The sequence below is a fragment of the Canis lupus genome, chromosome 34, assembly GCF_003254725.2.
Source record: "Canis lupus dingo isolate Sandy chromosome 34, ASM325472v2, whole genome shotgun sequence".
Taxonomy (NCBI): Eukaryota; Metazoa; Chordata; class Mammalia; order Carnivora; family Canidae; genus Canis; species Canis lupus.
In genome coordinates, this window is record NC_064276.1 from 26,758,942 (window position 1) to 26,777,634 (window position 18,693).

The 18,693-nt window shown below is 39.0% G+C and overlaps 1 protein-coding gene and 1 pseudogene across 1 annotated transcript in view; both read left to right on the forward strand.

Moving 5' to 3' along the window:
• Positions 1 to 18,693, forward strand: part of LOC125754323 (collagen alpha-1(I) chain-like) — a 110,915-nt gene that overhangs the window by 78,022 nt on the left and 14,200 nt on the right. The gene's annotated exons all lie outside the window — the stretch shown is intronic.
• LOC112645884 (malate dehydrogenase, mitochondrial-like) lies at positions 38 to 9,342 on the forward strand (annotated as a pseudogene).

Genomic DNA, 18,693 nt, shown 5'->3' on the forward strand with positions numbered 1-18,693 from the left:
ACTTTAGGCTGTTAATTGCCCAGAAGCATAGGGAGAAGTTTGTATCTTAAAGTTCTGGGGATCAGGATAGCAAGCTATATTAGGGCGGGGCCTGGGTTTCACTCACCTTGAGGCTATGGCCCCAAGATGGGCTTATATAGAATTTAGAACAGTCATTACCTGGGAATATAGGTACAGCTCACTGTACTGATCAAACAGGAACCAGAGCCATACTTTAATCTCAGAGACTTTGCAATTCACCGAGGGAAACAATGTAAAGCTAACAGCTAGAATAGGGCAGTGAGTACTATGTGCTATAACAAGAGGGACTTTGACCTGGGAAAACAGGAAGTGCTTCATGCCAGAGGTAGTGTTTAAGAAAGTCTCCAACTCCTAGGGACCCTTGAAGGTGGAGGTTAGTCACTGGAAGTTCCCATCACTAGAAGAAGACCCTGAACAGTCATTGCAGGGGAAGGGAGAAGGAACTGGAGATTGAACTGGAATTCCCCTGAGAGGCTCAGAACTCCCAGGGAGGTCCTGGTACTAACAGATGACACACTTTCTTCCAGCCCCACCTCTAACAAAGCTCATTTGAGCTAGAAGAAGCAGGCCTCAAGCCCTGACTGCAGCTCCTGGGGCTCTAAATCTTAAGGTCACAGAGGAAAATAAAGGTATGGTCAACCAAGGGTGCTAGCCCCTAAATTCCTCTCCTGTTTTCCTTCTCTCACCTTAGCCATGATCTTTATAGCAAAGATCTGAGTGCTGGTAAGGATTCAAATGATAAAGTAAACATACATATAATAGTTCCCATTGGTTGAATGCTTGTCGAAGCAAGGTATTGTATAATCACTTTCATACATCTTCTCATCTAATGTTCACAACTGCCCTGAGAGAAATCAGCATTATGATATCAATTTTACAGGTGAGAGTTCTGAGACTAAACAAGGTAACAACAATAACAACCATGCAAAAACTACTTGATATTTTAGCTGAGGAGTGGCAGAGTCAAGATTCATACTCATCTGTTTAGTTTCAAGGCCAGTACTGTTAATTGTCATATTGTTTTGTGAATAAGGTATGGTGTCTGTCTTCAATGAGCTTACTGCACACAGTTAAGAGTAAATTCATGCTAAGGGCACCTGGCTGGCTCAGTTGGTGGAGCACGTGACTCTTGATCTCTGGGTTTTAAGTTTGAGCCACACACTAGGTATAGAGACTGCTTAAAAAAAAATAAAATAGGGCAGCCCCGGTGGCATAGCGGTTTGGCGCCGCCTGTAGCCTGGGGTGTGATCCTGGGGACCCGGGATCGAGTCCCACATCAGGCTCCCTGCATGGAGCCTGCTTCTCCCTCTCCCTCTGCCTGTGTCTCTGCCTCTCTCTCTGAGTCTATGAATAAATAAATAAAATCTTTAAAAAAAAATAAAAATAAATAAAAATAAATAAAATAAACTCTTAAAAAAAAAAAGAGGAATAAATCCAGGCTAAATTAAAAATAGAACTACCACTGATCCAGCAAGCCTATTACTAGGTATATACCCAAAAGAAATGAAATCACTACCTTGAAGAACTATCTGCACCTGTATATTCATGTAACATTATTTGCAATAGTCAAATGTGGAAACAACCCAAGCATCCATCAATGGATTAATGGATGAATAGATTTTTTAAAAAATGGATGAATGGGGCAGCCCCGGTGGCGCAGCGGTTTGGCGCCGCCTGCAGCCCGGGGTGTGATCCTGGAGACCCAGAATCGAGTCCCGCATCAGGCTCCCTGCGTGGAGACTGCTTCTCCCTCTGCCTGTGTCTCTGCCTCTCTCTCTCTCTGTCTGTCTCTATGAATAAATAAATAAATAAAATCTTTAAAAAAATAAAAAAATGGATGAATGTATAAAGAAAATATAGTATGTATACACGATGGAATATTATTCAGGCAGAAAAAAGGGAAATCCTGACCTTAACAACAACATGGATGAAACTGGAGGGCATTATGTGAAGTGAAGTAAGTCAGACACAGAAAGACAAGTACTGTATGATTTCACTTTTATAGGTAATTAAAAAAAAACTAACAGAAACAGAATATAGATTAATGGTTAACAGAGGCTGTGGATGGGGAAGCAGAGGATGGGGAGACGTGTAATATGGCACAGACTTTTAATTATAAGATGAGTAAATTTTGAGGATCTAATGTACAGCATGCTGACTATAGTTAATATTACTGTATTGTATACTAGAAATTTGCTAAGAGAGTAAATCTTAAGCATTCTCATTAAAAAAACAAGTACGGAGGATGTGTTAACTGTGGGAATTTGTTTTACAATGTATATGTATATCAAATCATCACACTGAACACTTTAATATATTATATATGTAATATATATTACAATTTGGTCAATTATAATAATAAAGCTGGGGGAAAAGCAAATGCAGGCCAACATAAAAGGTTCTGTGAGGGGTGCCTGTGTGGTTCAATGGTTGAGCATCTGCCTTGGGCTCAGGTCATGATCCTGGCTTCCTGGGACTGAGTCCCACAGGGAGCCTGCTTCTCCTTCTTCCTATGTCTCTGCCTCTCTCTCTGTGTCCCTCATGAATAAATAAAATATTTTTTTAAAAAAAGAAAGTTGTTTGAGAGGTGCCTGGGTGGCTCAGTGGGTTAAGGGTCTGACTCTTGATTTCAGCTCAGATCATGATGTCAGGGTCATGAGATCAAGCCCTGCATCAGGATCTGCACTCAGCAGGGAATCTACTTGAGATTCATTCTCTCTCTCTCTCTTTCTCTCTCTCTCCCTCTGCTTCTCCCTACCCACCTCCCCAACAAATAAATAAATCTTAAAAGAAAAAGTTTCTTTGAAAAAACAAGCCAGACAGAATAAATTAAGTGCAATACAGAGATGTAAGAAACATGCTGAAACGTTTCTGATTTCAGGAAGATCTCAGCACAGCGTCAATGTTAAATACTTTGTAGTAGAGTTTTTCCTAAGTTCCATAAAATTATTAAAACCACAAATATGCCTCTTTTAAAAAAAATGCATCTTCCCTTACCATTTCCCCTATGTGGATAAAAAAAAAATCCTAAAAATCTTAAAATGAGGAGTCACTAACTTATGTCTTTAGAAAATGTCTGAATAGAAAACATCACCTGGTGGTATTTTGGTAGTTTGAATTATGTGAAGCCTTTGTGGCCTTTGTGGTCTAGTCTTAACATAGTATAAAATTCAGAAAAAACAGCCCCCCAAAATATAAAAACCTATTAAAATTTTCACTTCAGAAAGCTCTAAGAGCTGTGTGTAGTGGGTGTACCTGGCAGGCAGACACATTCTTAATGTAAAAACAAAACTTACAAAGTAGCTTTTCCTCTGTCATTTCAACCTCTCCCCTGAAAAGCAGTTATTCCTCAAAATCTCTAGTAATCTTGTCTGAGAAACTTGAACATTCCCATACTTTTCCCCCTTCTTCTCTGGGATCCAATCTATTTTCTTCCATCAGTCACTTGCTTTCTTTTTAACGTACATTTTACCAATCTTTCCTTTCTTTGGCATTTCCCTCTTGCTCTCCCTGGCATGCTCTTCTTACCCTCCAACACACATACAAACAATACCTATACACTCTTCATTCTGATCCACCTAAAAAAGCTCAAAATTGAGGGTAGGGGAAAAGATAAGGTGCACAACAGCAAGATATTCCTTAACAGGTGAGAGGAAAGAGGCTGTGAATATTCATGCCTTGATATTTATTACTGTCATACATCTTATTCTCTGTTATCTCAATGTAACAAGCCAAAACTTTTAATTTATCAAAATAGCATACTGCCATGGATCTGTAGCAAACAAAAGCACATCACTTCTGAAATGTTTTAAACATCTGAATGGTAAATATCAGTTAAATATTTGTATCTGATTTTCTAAGTATTCCCAGGTGAAAAAAAAAATCCTTACAGGGCATAAGAATAAAAAAATGACAAATAGGGCAGCCCAGGTGGTGCAGCGGTTTAGCGCCGCCTGCAGCCTGGGGTGTGATCCTGGAGACCCAGGATCTAGTCCCACGTTGGGCTCCCTGCATGGAGCCTGCTTCTCCCTCTGCCTGTGTCTCTGCGCCTCTCTCTCTCTCTCTGAATAAATAAATAAATATTTTTTTAAAAATGACAAAGCAGCAGCAATGGCTAATACATATTAAAATTAATTGGTCAATTTAAAAATGTGAACATCACCATGTTCTGATAATGAACAATATGAGTTTTGCCAAAACAAGGAAGACTGGTAATTTCAGATAGAGTCCTTAAGTTCTTGTACCTTATAGGTGGCACTGAGGGACAATCTGCAGAGGCTTCTGTGTTTTGAGTATGTCAAAGAACCACCCAAGAAACAGTATGTCTGTCATGCTTCTCAAAGGGTTGGCCTGTTTTTGTACGCATGAGCTCTCTAGAGTGAAGGAGAGAGAAGGAGAGAGACAAAATGAGAGAATGAGAGAGAGAGAGGCAAAGGACAGAGACTTCTCTTTTGGTAGTGCTAGTGAGTATTTAAAATAATTGAGGACATACTGTCTCAGGGGCTTCAGTCCACCAGATGTTTAGCGTAGTGTTGACTATTAACAGATTAAACCATTTCAAGCCCGAGAAAGTGCATTTTACCTTGAAAGTGCCACACAAAATTGAGTTATTAGATGACAACCATGAGTAGTATTTTCACAAACAACACCTCATGCTGTTCTCGCAACATCTTATGGGGTGGCAAGATGAATATTATCAACACCATTTTAAAGATACGAAGAACTGATTAGGCAGTTATTGAGCCTGGTCCTCTGATATCCAAGATTTAAAAAATATATATAATTATTATCATACAATGAATTTAACAATAATGTGGCACACTTACTTTTACCATTAAATTTGTTGGTTTCTAGAAGTCAAATAGGACTGGCCAGTGTACTTCTTAGGCCAAAAACCCAGGAGCCATCTTCCCTTTTCCCTCATGTCTTCTATTTATCTGCAAATTCTGTCAGCTGTCCCTTCAAAATACATCTCCCTTCTGGCCACTTCTCAATCGCCATCAGTGCCACAAGGCCACCACCAAGTCTCACCTGGGTGGCTACATTCTTCACAGGAGAGGTCTGAAAATGACAATCAGATCACTTCACTGCCCTCGCCTTACAAACCTCTATTCACTTCTTACCCCATTCTGGTACCTTCCTCCTATTTCTCCCAGGATAGCCATACTTCCCTCAACTTCCCTCTATCACTCCTAATTTGTTATAGCCTTGGGGCTCTTAAACTTGCGCTTTCCCTGGCTCACAATATGCTTTCCTCAGGTCTTCAAATGGTTCACAGCTTCATAGCTTTCTGGTCTCCAACCAAATATGTGCAGGCATTCCCTGAATCTGTATCTAAACAAACCTCCTCATCCCTGCCACTCCCTACCCCTTGCCCTGCTTCATTATTTTACACAGAATTTATCATGGCTTTAAAGTATAACATTTACTCATTTACTTATTCTTTCACTCCCTAGAAAGTAAACTCCATGGGAGCAGAGACTTTGTCTGCTGTTGTATCCTACAATGGATCCAGGTCCAGAAATAGTGATGTTCTGGACACAAAAGGTATTTAAAAGGTATTTGTAGAATGAACTAATGAATGAATGGTCTGAACCATAAGTGAGATCCGGTCAGGGCCTTAGGCTATGTCTCAAGATGGAATATGGATCCAATCATGGAGAGATAATAGAATAGCAGATTTGGACCTAGGACAATCATTCTAACCTCGGGATCCTTAGGGGCAGTGTGCTGGACTGGAAATGAGCATAGACTTTGGAACCACGACTAGGTGGGAATTCTGGTTTATCACATGTTTTGGCTTTTAGGCAGTTTACTTCACCTCTCAGATCTCAGATTACAATGAGACTTGCACAAGAAATAAACTTTTACTGTGTTAAACCATGGAGACTTGGAAGTTGTTACAGCCACCACTGTTAATTACCTTAAACTAGGCTCCTGCTTCTTGCTTCTCCCATGCGTCCCCAAACTCTCTTTTTCCCAGGCTTCTTTTCCTCATAAATCCCCTTTTCCCAGTCTTCCTGCTCATTCTAGGACCTTCATTTGACTCATCCCGGAACAGGATAGGACAGGGAAATTTAAATTTTCCTCAAATTTTTATTTTGAAATTTTTCAAGTCTTCAGAAAACTTGAAAGAAAAGTAAAATTAACACAGGTGTATTTTCACCTAAATTCACCGGTTATAACAATTTTTGCCATGCCTGGGCTCTTTCTCCATCTCATCCTCTCTCTAAACACACACACACACACACACACACACACACAATTACAATCATCCTGACAGTTCATAAATGCTTTGTCATCTATCTCTTTATAATTTTTTTTTATTTATTTACGATAGTCACACACAGAGAGAGAGGCAGAGACATAGGCAGAGGGAGAAGCAGGCTCCATGCACCGGGAGCCCGACATGGGATCTGCGCCACCCAGGGATCCCTGTCATCTATCTCTTTAAAATAGACCTTCTCTCATATAACTATACCATTATTACAAACAAAAGTTTAAGCATTAACTAAATATCATCTAATAGTCCATCATCAGATTTCCCCCTAAGTAGAACTTATAGAACTGATTTTATACAAGATCTACTGCATTTGATTATGTCACTTTTTTAGTACCTTTTGCTAGTTCTTCATGATCTAAAAATCTTTTACGACTCCAGGCCAGATCATTTAAATGTCCTACAGTCTAGGGTCACCTGAGTGGCTTAGTTGGTTAAGTGTTCAACTCTTGGTCTCAACTCAGGTCATGATCTCAGGGTTGTGAGATTGAGCCTTGTGTTGGGCTCGTGCTCATTACAGAGCCTGCTTGAGATTTTCTGATGTGTCTTCTCTGCCCCTCCCCCTTCTCTAAAATAAATAAGTAAACAAAATCTTAAAAAAAATGTCCCACAGTCTGATTTGTCTGATTGTTCCTTCAGAATTAAGCTCAGTTAAACACTTTTGGCAAGAATATTGCCCAGCTGATGTACTTCCCACTGTATCCATTAGGAAACACATAATGTCAGTTTGTCCCATTATTGATGACGCTAAATTTGATTACTTCCTTTATGATAGTATCTACTAGATTTTCCGAAGGTAAAAATATAACTTTCCCCTCTGTTCTTAATAAGTAATTTCATATGAGAGGTATATTTTGAGACTGTGTGAATATCCAGTTCCCCAAGCCTTTCTCTTAATGCTTTTAGCATCCATTGATGATCTTTTCCTGACTCGGTTACTACACTGGGCAGTGCAAAATGGTGATTCTCTTTGTACATCTATTAGCTGGCATTATTCTGTAAAGAAGAGGTTTTTCTTTTATCCTCCTTCTCCATTATCAATCTTTCTCTCTCTTCACTTGAGTTTGAAGAGAGGAGTAGCACTGGAATTTGAGTAGCACTGGAATTATAAAAAGTTTTATAAACTAAAGTCCCTGGATCAGTAGCCTCACCATCACCTGTAAGCTGCTTAGAAATGTAAATTCTCAAACTCCACCAGGACCTATTTATTAATCAGTATCTGAGGGGCAGAGGAAGTTCCTGGCATTTCTGTTGTTATTTACACTGGTATAATCTATTTCTCTTTATTATTCCTTTTGATGCTCCAATTGTCCTAAATTTGCCCAGAAGAAGAGCTAGTTCCTATATTCTATTGCTATGTTCCTATTAGTCTTTAGTACTTCCTTGTTTAAAAGACCGCTGAGTCACTTTGTACTTCCCCTACTTAGCTGCCTCAGACCTGGAATTAACTGTTTCTCAGGAGCCCTGGTTCCTTTCACTGGGGAATGGTATTTAGAAATCAAATAATGGGCAGCGTGGAGGTCGTTGGTGTCACCTGCCAGCCGCCGGTGCCTGCTCTTGGGCTCCCCGCCCGCTCCAACCAACCATCCCAGAACAATGCTAAAGCAGCTGTGCTTGGGGCTTCCGGAGGAATCGGGCAGCCCCTTGCGCAGCTTCTCAAGAACAGCCCCTTAGTGAGCCTCCTGACCCTCTGGATATTGCCCATACACCGGAGTGGCCGCAGATCTGAGCCACGTCGAGACCAGAGCAACCAAAGGCCACCTCGGACCTGAGCAGCTGCCGGGTTGCCTCAAAGGCTGCGATGTGGTGGTGGTTATTCCAGCCGGAGTCCCAAGAAAACCAGGCATGACACGGGATGCCCTGTTCGGCACCAGTGCCTCAACTGGGGCCACCCTGACTGCGGCCTGCACCCAGCGTGGCCCCGAGGCCATGATCTGCTCATTTCAAATCCGGTCAACTCCATCCCAATTGCAACGGAGGTTTTCAAGAAACACGGAGCTTACGACCCCAATAAAATCTTTGGGGTGACGACCCTGGACATTGTCAGGGCCAACACTTTCATTGCAGAACTAAAGGGTTTAGATCCTGCGCCAATGTTCCTGTCATTGGCGGTCATGCCGGGAAGACCATCATCCCCCTGATCTCTCAGTGCACCCCCAAGGTGGACCTTCCCCAGGCCCGGCTGACAGCGATCACTGGGCGGATCCAGGAGGCCGGCGCAGGTGGTGAAGGCCAAAGCTGGAGCAGGCTCTGCCACCCGGTCCATGGCATACGCTGGAGCCCGGTTTGTCTTCTCCCTTGTCTTCTCCCTTCTCCCTTGTGGATGCGATGAACGGGAAGGAAGGTGTCGAATGTTCCTTTGTTAAATCCCAGGAAGCAGACTGTGCCTATTTCTCCACACCGTTACTGCTGGGGAAAAAGGGCATCGAGAAGAATCTAGGCATTGGCAAAATCTCGCCTTTTGAAGAGAAGATGATAGCAGAAGCCATCTCTGAGCTGAAGGCCTCCATCAAAAAGGGAGAGGAGTTTGTGAAGAACATGAAATGAAAGGGCAGCCAGCTAGCAGTCCGTTTCCCTAACTTATGAAGGCATCATGTCCCTGCAAAGCCACCTCCTGCCCTCATGTTTCAGTTGTGTTAACCACGAGTGTCATGTTAAGGTCACCACCCCTTCCAATTACAGGTCCGTCGATGTGTGCATCAATAAAAGCAGGCTTCCATTTTCTTAAAAAAAAAAAAAAAATGAAGCTAACTGTGTTTACTGTTACTGGAGTGTCATTGTTTACAGGCCCATTCAGTAGAAAAAGTAGGAAATATATATATTTTTTAAATAATACTGATACTTCCAAATTGAATCCACACTATAGGATTTTTCTTTATCTTCCTCATTCCTATTTGTATCCCTTATCCTACAAAAAAATCTGGCTCCAAAAAGCACCAGTATATTTATTCATCTGCTTTCTGCTACAACACAACAAAATATTTTCAGAATCACTATACCAATATTAACTATCTCTAATAAACTCACTCAGGAAAGTTCAAGACTTCTTTTTCTTTCTTTATATCCTGATTCAGAGTATTGTGTTCAAAAGTTTTTTGAGTTGATCTTTTGTGTGGTTATATTGTAAATATGATGTTGATTTTAGGCTGATTTTGCTATTTGTATTCAATTTTAAGCTTTGGCTCTTGTTTAACTTTTTGTGTTAATATTAATTTTTTAATTTGTAGAAAATTTACATGCCTCAAAAGTGAAAGCTATATAAAAGGGTAGTTCATACTCATTATTATATTAAAGAAGACGGGCAGCCTGGGTGGCTCAGCGGTTTAGCACCACCATCAGCCCAGCCCATGATCCTGGAGACCCAGGATGGAGTCCCACATCGGGCTCCCTGCATGGAGCCTGCTTCTCCCTCTGCCTGTGTCTCTGCCTCTCTCTTTGTGTGTCTCTCATGAATAAATAAAATCTTAAAAAAAAAAAAAAGCCTCCTTAGTACAATAAACTGGTTCTCATACATTCCTCCTCAAGATATATGTAAGTGATACTGTATTTCTATATCAGGTTGGATTTTCTTTCACTTTAAAGCATTTTCCCACTAAAGTTCAATGTATCTACTGTAGTTGCTTATTGATGGGGAACATGAGAGATTATAGTGGGAAAATATCATCCTCTATTTACCATGGGATAAGCTTTATTATCAGTTAGTTTTCTGCTCATTTTAAAACAAAAGAAACATTTTACAGTAATCTTAAAATTTAATCTTGTGTAGAAAGATTGAACCTAATTGGTAAAAATAAAGCCCAAATATCTATATACACATATATAAACTAGACAGAAAATATAATACAGACCAAAATGTTTGAGTGGTTACATTATGGCTAGAATTCTTCATAGCTCTCATAATTTTCCAAATTTTGTAGAGTGAATGTGTGTTATTTTTATATTCAGGGAAAAAACATTATTGTCAAAAGAGCTATTTAATCTTCATAGTCTATACACAACATGAGTGGATAATGGATGGCCCTAAAACTGTTACTTCAAATGCACTGATCTAAAGTAATAAGAAATCCTTTTAAAGACCAGAAATATTGCAATGAACAGACACACGAGGGCATTGTAACCAAGTTTTCATAATTTAAGAAAAAACCCTAGAAACCAAAAAACAAAACAGCTAACATGCACTCACATAGGCCAAGATATCTGTTCTAAGCATTTCATGTGCATGTTCACATTTAATCCTTACATTAACTCTATGGGTTAGCACCATCATTATCCTCATTTACAGAGAAGATATCTGAGACTCAAAGCCATCCAGCCACCTAAAATTGTGCTAGGCATTCACAGTGGTCTTTTGTATACAATCAAGCTCCTGCCATCAGTAGTTTAGTGAGAATTCCACACTGTACCTCTGTGCAAAGGTTTAAATTCTCTTGTAAGCCATGGCCTACTTCTCATTCTAAAATGATTTCCAGTCTCTCTACTTGGAGTCTAAGAACAGCTAGGGAGCAGAGAGAATGGCTATTTAACACATTTTAGTTTTTCATCAAAAATAGAAAGTTTGGAAAATAGGAAAATACAACTCTGTTAGCATTTTCCCACATTTTCTTCCAGTTTTTATTTTTCTTCAGTGTGCATATATATTTAATAGGTATTTTTGATGATTTAGTAATTTGCTTTTTTCACCTTTAAGCACATTCATATATGTCTTTATCATATTACTATATGTGTCTCAGAACCATCATTTTTCAGTGTTATGTCATTTTCAATGAAGTAGATATATTATAGCTTAATTATTTCTCTACTATTGGTTTTTAAGATTGCAGTCAATTTTTCATGTAACTAATTCAGCAATAAACATCTTCATGTGTGTACTTCCTCTCCCCCATATTTATTCCTTTATTCGGCAAATATTGACTGAATAATAAATACCGGTCACTATATTAGATACTGGGTTTAGGACTTTTTCCCTAGGATACTATTTCAAGGATGAATATTTTTATGCCTCAATATATACTGTCAGATGGCTTTCTAAAATGTAAGAATCAGGTTATTCTAAATGAATTCTTCACAAAGAAGGAAAAAAGAGGTGTAAAAACTTTTAGTCATGAGACGACTGATGACTATAGTATTATGTGTTGAAGACATCAAAATAAATAAGTTTGTAGATTTCAAACCATTTGTGATGGGAAAAAATTAATGCTAAAATTTATAGTAGTTTTATAGTAGTTTTTTGTACTATAGTACTACTATGACTCAAAATCCAGACACAATAAAAGGAAATACTGATAAATTCAACCACATAAAAATAAAAATTGTGGCAAACAAACAAAATCAGAAGACAAATACCAAACTGGGAGTTTATAATTTGCAAAGTATATCATAAGGAAAGGTGTTATGTTCTTAATATAAAATAATACTTAAAAAATTTTAAAAGCCAAAAACTCTATAGAAAAATGTACAAAAGACATACAGTTAACAATAAATGATATTCAAGTGATCCTTCAACAAATGAAAAAAACTTTAGCTTTGCTATTAGAGAAATGCAAATTAATACTACATTTAGATATCATTTCTCACCCATTATGTTTGTAAAAATGTGTAAGTTTGATAATATATTCTATAATTCTGTTGGTGAGACTATGGAAAAAGGATAATAACATCCACTACTGGAAATACAAAATGGTATGACTTCTGAGAAGAATTTGGCAACATCTAGCAAAGCTACATTTGCATTTGCCTTTTAATGTAGCAATCTCACTGGTTGGAATTGTCCCTGAAGATACCAAACCATAGATCTGAAAAAAACATATGTGCAAGGTTATTTATTCATTGTGACATTATTTGCAGTAGCAAAATATTGGAAATAACCTAAATGTTCTTAGGAGAATGGTTTAAAAAAAAAACAGGTGTATTCCCAGAGTGAAATACTCAGCCAAACTAAAGAATGAAAAAGAGGAACATGCCAACAGAAAACTAAAAGGATCAAGAGGCAATGACATCCCAGCAGCAATGTGTACACCTAAAGCCCAGATCTTGGCTTCTAAATATTATACCTCATTGAAAGGAATCAGAACTCCTTGGAGAAATGGCAGTTCAGATCTGGGGCAGGTAAAATACAAGATGAGCCTGAAATATCTTGTGTAAGGGAAAAAGAAAGAACTCAAAGGCTGTTGGAAATAGGTCAAATAGGTCAAAGGTTACAGGAATGGTTATGGAGACTCCCACTGGCCAAATCTGAGACAATCTGAGCATCAAAAAGGACTACAGATGGTAATAAATTATATCATATTGAGTAAATAAAAACAAAATCTGAAAATTCATAATGATACTCATTAAAAAAACAAGAAGACAAAAAGGAAACTGGGGAAGGGGGGAAGCAAAGCTCTTTTAATACAGAAAAAATGTAGAGGGCATGATAGAATTGGAAATCCACTATTTTGCAACTGAAAAGTAAGAACTAACCTTGGGTATAACAACACTTAACCTATTTGTATACGATGACCACAAGGTGGTTTCCTGAAATATCTTCTGGTTCTACCCACCATCTAGGATGAACAAACTTTGAAATGGAAAGCCTTTGTAAGATAAAGGAAAAGCTACGGGATCCTTTAGTATGTTTTTTTCTTTCTCCTCAAAGCTGAAAATCACCATTGACTAGTCCAATAGGAGCAGATCCCCAGTTTCCTAACCCTGGATTATTTTCATCTTTTGTCATGTAGCTACAAGATATGTTGGAATCAGCCGTTTAGGAAGGCTTCATCATAAGCAAAACAAAAAAACCAAAAAAAAACCAAACAAAAAAACACAAATGTCAAACTGGGCGTTAGTATTTTCAATATATACCATAGATAAAAGTCTAAAGTCTAATGTCTCACGAAAAAGTCTCAAGAATTCGTTCTTGGGCTGCCCGGGGGGGGGGGGCAAAGCGGTGTAGCGCCACCTTATGCCCAGGGCGTGACCCGGGATTGAATCCCAGGTCAGGCCCCCTGCATGGACCCTGCTTCTGTAGATCATGATTACTTTGCTATATGACTTACCCATTTATTTACTGACCATCTCCCCACCCTTAACTAAATGTGAATTCAGGGAGAAAAGCCCTGATTTGCAGTTTACCACTTGTATTCTCCTGTAGTAGAAACCTTAATGAGTACAGCAGCTTTATCATTTAAATTGAGTGGTCAATTGTCATAACAAAAGATAATGATTTAAAACAAGTGTTTCTGAAGACATGTTTACATGAAAATGGTTATTGTATATGAAAAACACTTCGGATTAAAGAAAATAGGAGTAAAAGAATATATTCTGTGTTTATTTTCCAAAAGGTATTATCAAAGATTTTCTTTTCAAGGATGCTAGCAGTCTTTTCTTTTTTTAAATTTTTTATTTATTTTATTTTTTTTAAAGATTTTATTTATTCATGAGAGACACACACAGAAAGAGAGAGAGAGAGAGAGAGGGAGAGAGAGGCAGAGGCACAGGCAGAGGGAGAAGCAGGCTCCATGCAGGGAGCCCGATGTGGGACTCGATGCCAGGTATCCAAGATCATGCCCTGGGCTGAAGGCGGCGCCAAACTGCTGAGCCACCCGGGCTGCCCTTCTTTTTTTTTTTTAATTGACTAAATTAGTTGTAATCTAGAAGAATTTTGGGTTGATAATCCAATGTAAGGTTTTTAGAATGAAACATTAAAAAAAAAAAACTCACTTCTTTAGCAGACAATATTTGCTTCCGTCTTTGAGCAGGCTATATGTTGGATGCTGGAGGATTTCCAAATAAAACCTGAGGGGTGGGGATCCCTGGGTGGCTCAGTGGTTTAGCGCCTGCCTTTGGCCCAGGGTGCAATCCTGGAGTCCCGGGATCGAGTCCGCGTCGGGCTCCTGCATGGAGCCTGCTTCTCCTTCCTCCTGTGTCTCTGTCTCTCTCTCTCTGTCTATAATAAATAAATAAATAAATAAATAAATAAATAAATAAATAAATCTTAAAAAAAAAAAAAAACCCTGAGGGGTGGTGACATTCGAGTTTCGTCTTTCAATATGTGTAAAGTGAGAATATGCGTAGATGAAAAGGAGAGAAACTGGCTCTTCAGGCAGAGGTGTACACTCAGAACATATTTTGGAGGACGGAATATAGATTAAATTAATTGAAAGGGCAGACATGAGCCAAACCATCAAGGATTGTAAATTGAGTTTGGATCCTATTCCATGTGGGAAGCCAAAAGATTTTACACTGAATTGCGACACAGTGCTCTGTTGCTAGTGCTGTTCTAATAGATAAGGTTGCAATTATTTGGGCAACATTAATTATGTAAGAAAACCAAAATAAACCTTACTTACTTAATCAAAATCAATTTTGGTACTAGTGGGTGATTCAGAAGAAAAGCTTCTAGTAAATCTTGGAATTGTACATTAGAGCTAAATGAAATCTACAAAAAGATTTATTTCTCAGCAGTTATTTATAGGGCACTAATCATGACTCAGGCACATTGGGAGGAGGGAGGGGGATGTCCAGGCTATTTTCGGTATGTCAAAAGACCCTAACAGGAAATTGTGCATTTCACCTCAAAAACTGCTGAGTAGGGTTGAAATTGCTTAAATCCATAAAGTTGAACGAAAAGCAAAATGGCTGCACTAATGCTTCAGTGAGGCTTGGTTTTAAACTAAGTTACTTTTTCCTCTCTTCTGTAAACCTCCATTCCTCCCTTCCTAACTTTTTGTGCCAGGATTCTGTTACCACCCTAAAGACAAGACAAAGAAGGCCAGCAACAGTACACAATTCCTGTCAAAACCAGCTAGACTGTATTTCCCTCTACCCACTCCCCTCTCCCTCCATCCCTCCAGCCCCTTCCTCTCAGCCAGCTTGCAGCTTAGAAGGCCTGGGGCAGCCTCCTTCACCCTACAAAGCAACAAAGCTATTGTTCTTCTTTATTCCAAATTCTTTGTGTTGGTTATATTTTGGCTCCAAAGCATGAGGTTGGTTTTCAGCAGGGTGATTACAATTTCATGTTTATTTGCTTTGGTTTGGAATATATAGGAATTCATTATGGGAACACTGATCATCTTAGGTGGATCAAAAGCTCTGATGGCATAACATAGATAGGTATCTGGCTTCTTAAAACAGAAAATAAACTAACATTTAAAGTAGTTTGCTCAGTAAAATTATTCAGACTGTGGACAAGTCCCTGAAGGGAAGGGGAATATGCAGGAGAGAAAAGCAACAAAATTCATATCCCACCTCTACTACACAGTCTCTTTTACATAGAAGCCAAACCCTCTTCTCCTCCCCAGTTTTCCTGGCCCTACCATCCACCTATAAGCCCCAGAAGCCTGGGAATCATTCTCAACACCTGCCTCAATTTATTCCTCCTATTTAATCACATATCAAACTGTTGACTCCGCCTCTGAAACTCTCCCAAAATTTTACCGTCTACTTTATTCACACAATTATGCCCTTGCATGGTGTTAGAAGAAACACTCTTTCTTTACCACATTATGGCTTTTTCCTTTGACAGAATAAGATGAATTAACTGTAAATGGACTGTTAAACAAACCAAGGTCTGAACCTGTCCAAAAAGATAAATTACGATAACGCTATAGGGAAGAAAACATGTCGTATTTGTGAAATTCCTGTAAGGTGTCCTTCTATATCCAAGAGTTACGCTTGCTATTTGTTTTTAATGAGGAAAGAGGGAGGGATGTGTCTTTCAGTGTCCTGAAAGAGATCGAAAGTTGTGATTGGTTATCATAATTGAATCTGCCTAAAGTGATATAAGCAGGTGTGATTGGACGTCACCACAGGCTCACCATTCTTGCATCAAAAAAAGTTGTAATGTGGTCAGATCACTTCCCTCTTGGGCAATTTGGGCCTGCTGGTGTTCATACAGAAATGCAAGTAGTAATTATTGCTTACCATTGTCGTGGGTAGTGATGGGGTTCAGGACACATTATGCCAAAATATGATACATTGGCATATTGAATATTTTAAATTGAAGGAGTTTGAGAAAACAGTAGAAGCAGGAAAGTTACTTTGACACTCCACCTACCTCTTCTTTCCTGAAACAGGTCATAACACCCTCATGAGAGAAGTCCCTCCCTATAACCAGAAAGGAGCATTCTTATCTCTGAAGACAAAGGGACACAGAAAAGAATCTGACTGAATAGGTCTTGCTAAGTTTTCTATAGTTTACTACATTTACCCCACACTCTGACCTACCATATTTCTTCAGGACTACCCACTTTTCATCAGCCTGCCATAAAAATACTCAAATACTCGAATTAGCCCTTTTTTTGGATCTTCACTTCCCTATGAAGGAAGACTCCTGTGTCATATAAAACTTCTGTTAAATACATTTGAATGCTTTTCTCCTGTCTTTGTAGGTTCATTTTCATTCCAGCTAGGAACCATAAGTGGGTCAATGAAAATGTTGTCCTCACCTACAATGAGTAATAAAAGTAAAGTTTAAAAACCCCTAAAACTTTCAGCTTCTTCCATGTCTTGAATTACCACCTCTTCACAATTAGAAAAATCAGAGTAAAACGTAGCTTAGTAAGGTTGAAGTGTAGTTACCTACCCAACATACTTATACTAAAAAGTCATTATTTTTCTGAAACTCAAATTTAAATGGAAATCTTGTGCTTTATTTGCATATATATATATTATATATATATATATAATTGTGAACCCTAACATACATATAGCCAACTATCATATTCCTTGGTAACATATACTTATGTAAACATACTTAGATTAGAAAAAATATGTTTTACAGTGATAGTTTTTTATTCTGTCAAACACAAATTTTAGGTCTGAGGAGTTAAGAGGGCAGAGGAGTAGAGGACCCTAAGTTCGTCTGGTACCTGGAATTCAGCTAGATAGTTATCAAATCATTCTGACACCTGCAAAGTCAATCGGAGACCTGAGAAAAGAAATGTTGCAATCCTATAAATTGAAAAGCAACCACATTTTGGAAGGTAGGAGGTGCAGAGACTTGAATGTGGGGTGATATATTGGACAATACAGTAGTGGGGAGAGAGCAGGAGTAAGGAACCTACTGCAAAGTATTATAAGCAACAGAGTGCAAATCGGAACTTTTAGAAGTCTGCTACAATGGGAGACATCCCTGGCTTATAGGTGCTCAACTGGTGAAGTAGGGCAGAATCCCAGGTAGGACAGGGTAGTCTCAGGATCCCTGAGGTCACAAGATGACTGAGGGTGCCTGAGTGTGGCCAAGTTCCAAGGTATCAGAGTACAGAAGCCAGCTGAAAACAGTGAGTCTAGGTGCTGGCTTTCTGCTTGGTGTTGCCATAAACTGGGAACTGCTGTGCAGTAGGGTGACCACTCTCTGGGGCCCAGCAAAAGGCAGAACCCTGGTGAGAGCCCCCCTCCCTCCCTCCAGGAAGAACATCACAAATCTGTGCTGGAGGAGTCTGTAAAATCTGAAGACTCGAAACTCAGCCGCATGCCTGAGATAAAAGGAAAAACACTTGGCCACAGGCTGGGTGAACACAGAGTTCAGATGGAAACCGGGGAGACAGAAGTGATGGACTGCTTTTCCGTGAGGGTTCACTGAAGGATGTGAGGTGTGGATTTTCAGCGGCAAGGCTAGAGATGGGGTGCTGTCATTTTCATCTCCCCCACTGGTGCTAAAAGCCTGCAGGGAGCAAAACTGCGATATAGTGGAATCCAGAGCCACTTACACTGAGGTCGGCCTCCTAGCAAGGGAATGCATTTTCACAGGTATAAGGGCACCTGAGAATCAGCGCAACAGGCTCCTCCCCCCCAGAAGACCAGCAGGAACAACTGGCTAGCACCAAGTTTACTGGTCATAGCTACAAAACTTCAGTTCTTGAGGAAAACTGTATACAGCATTGTTTGTTTTTTTAATTCTTTAGTCTTTCAGTTTTATTTTTTTAACTATTTTTAAATTCCTTTTTATTCCTTTTTATTTGTATATATATGTGTTATATATATTTTATTTTTGGTTTCCTTTCATTGTATTTTATTTTATTTTACTTTTGTATATATGTAAGTTCTTTTTTTCCTATTTTGGAATCTAGTTTCTTTTAACAAGCTGATCAAAATACACCCAGGATCTAGTTTTGTTTTGTTCTATTTTGTTTCTTATTTGATTTTCTCTTATTTTGCATGGAGCCTGCTTCACCTCCCTCTGCCACTGTCTCTGCCTCTCTTTCTGTGTCTCTCATGAATAAATAATAAAAATCTTAAAAAAAAAAAGTTTTCAGGACAAACAAAAACTAAAGGAATTTGTGAACACTAAAGCAACCCTGCAAGAAGTATTAAAGGGGATCCTTTGAGTGAAGAGAGCCCAACAGTAACAAAGACCACAAAGGAACAGAGACAATCTATAGAAACAGTGACTTTACATGCAATACAATGGCACT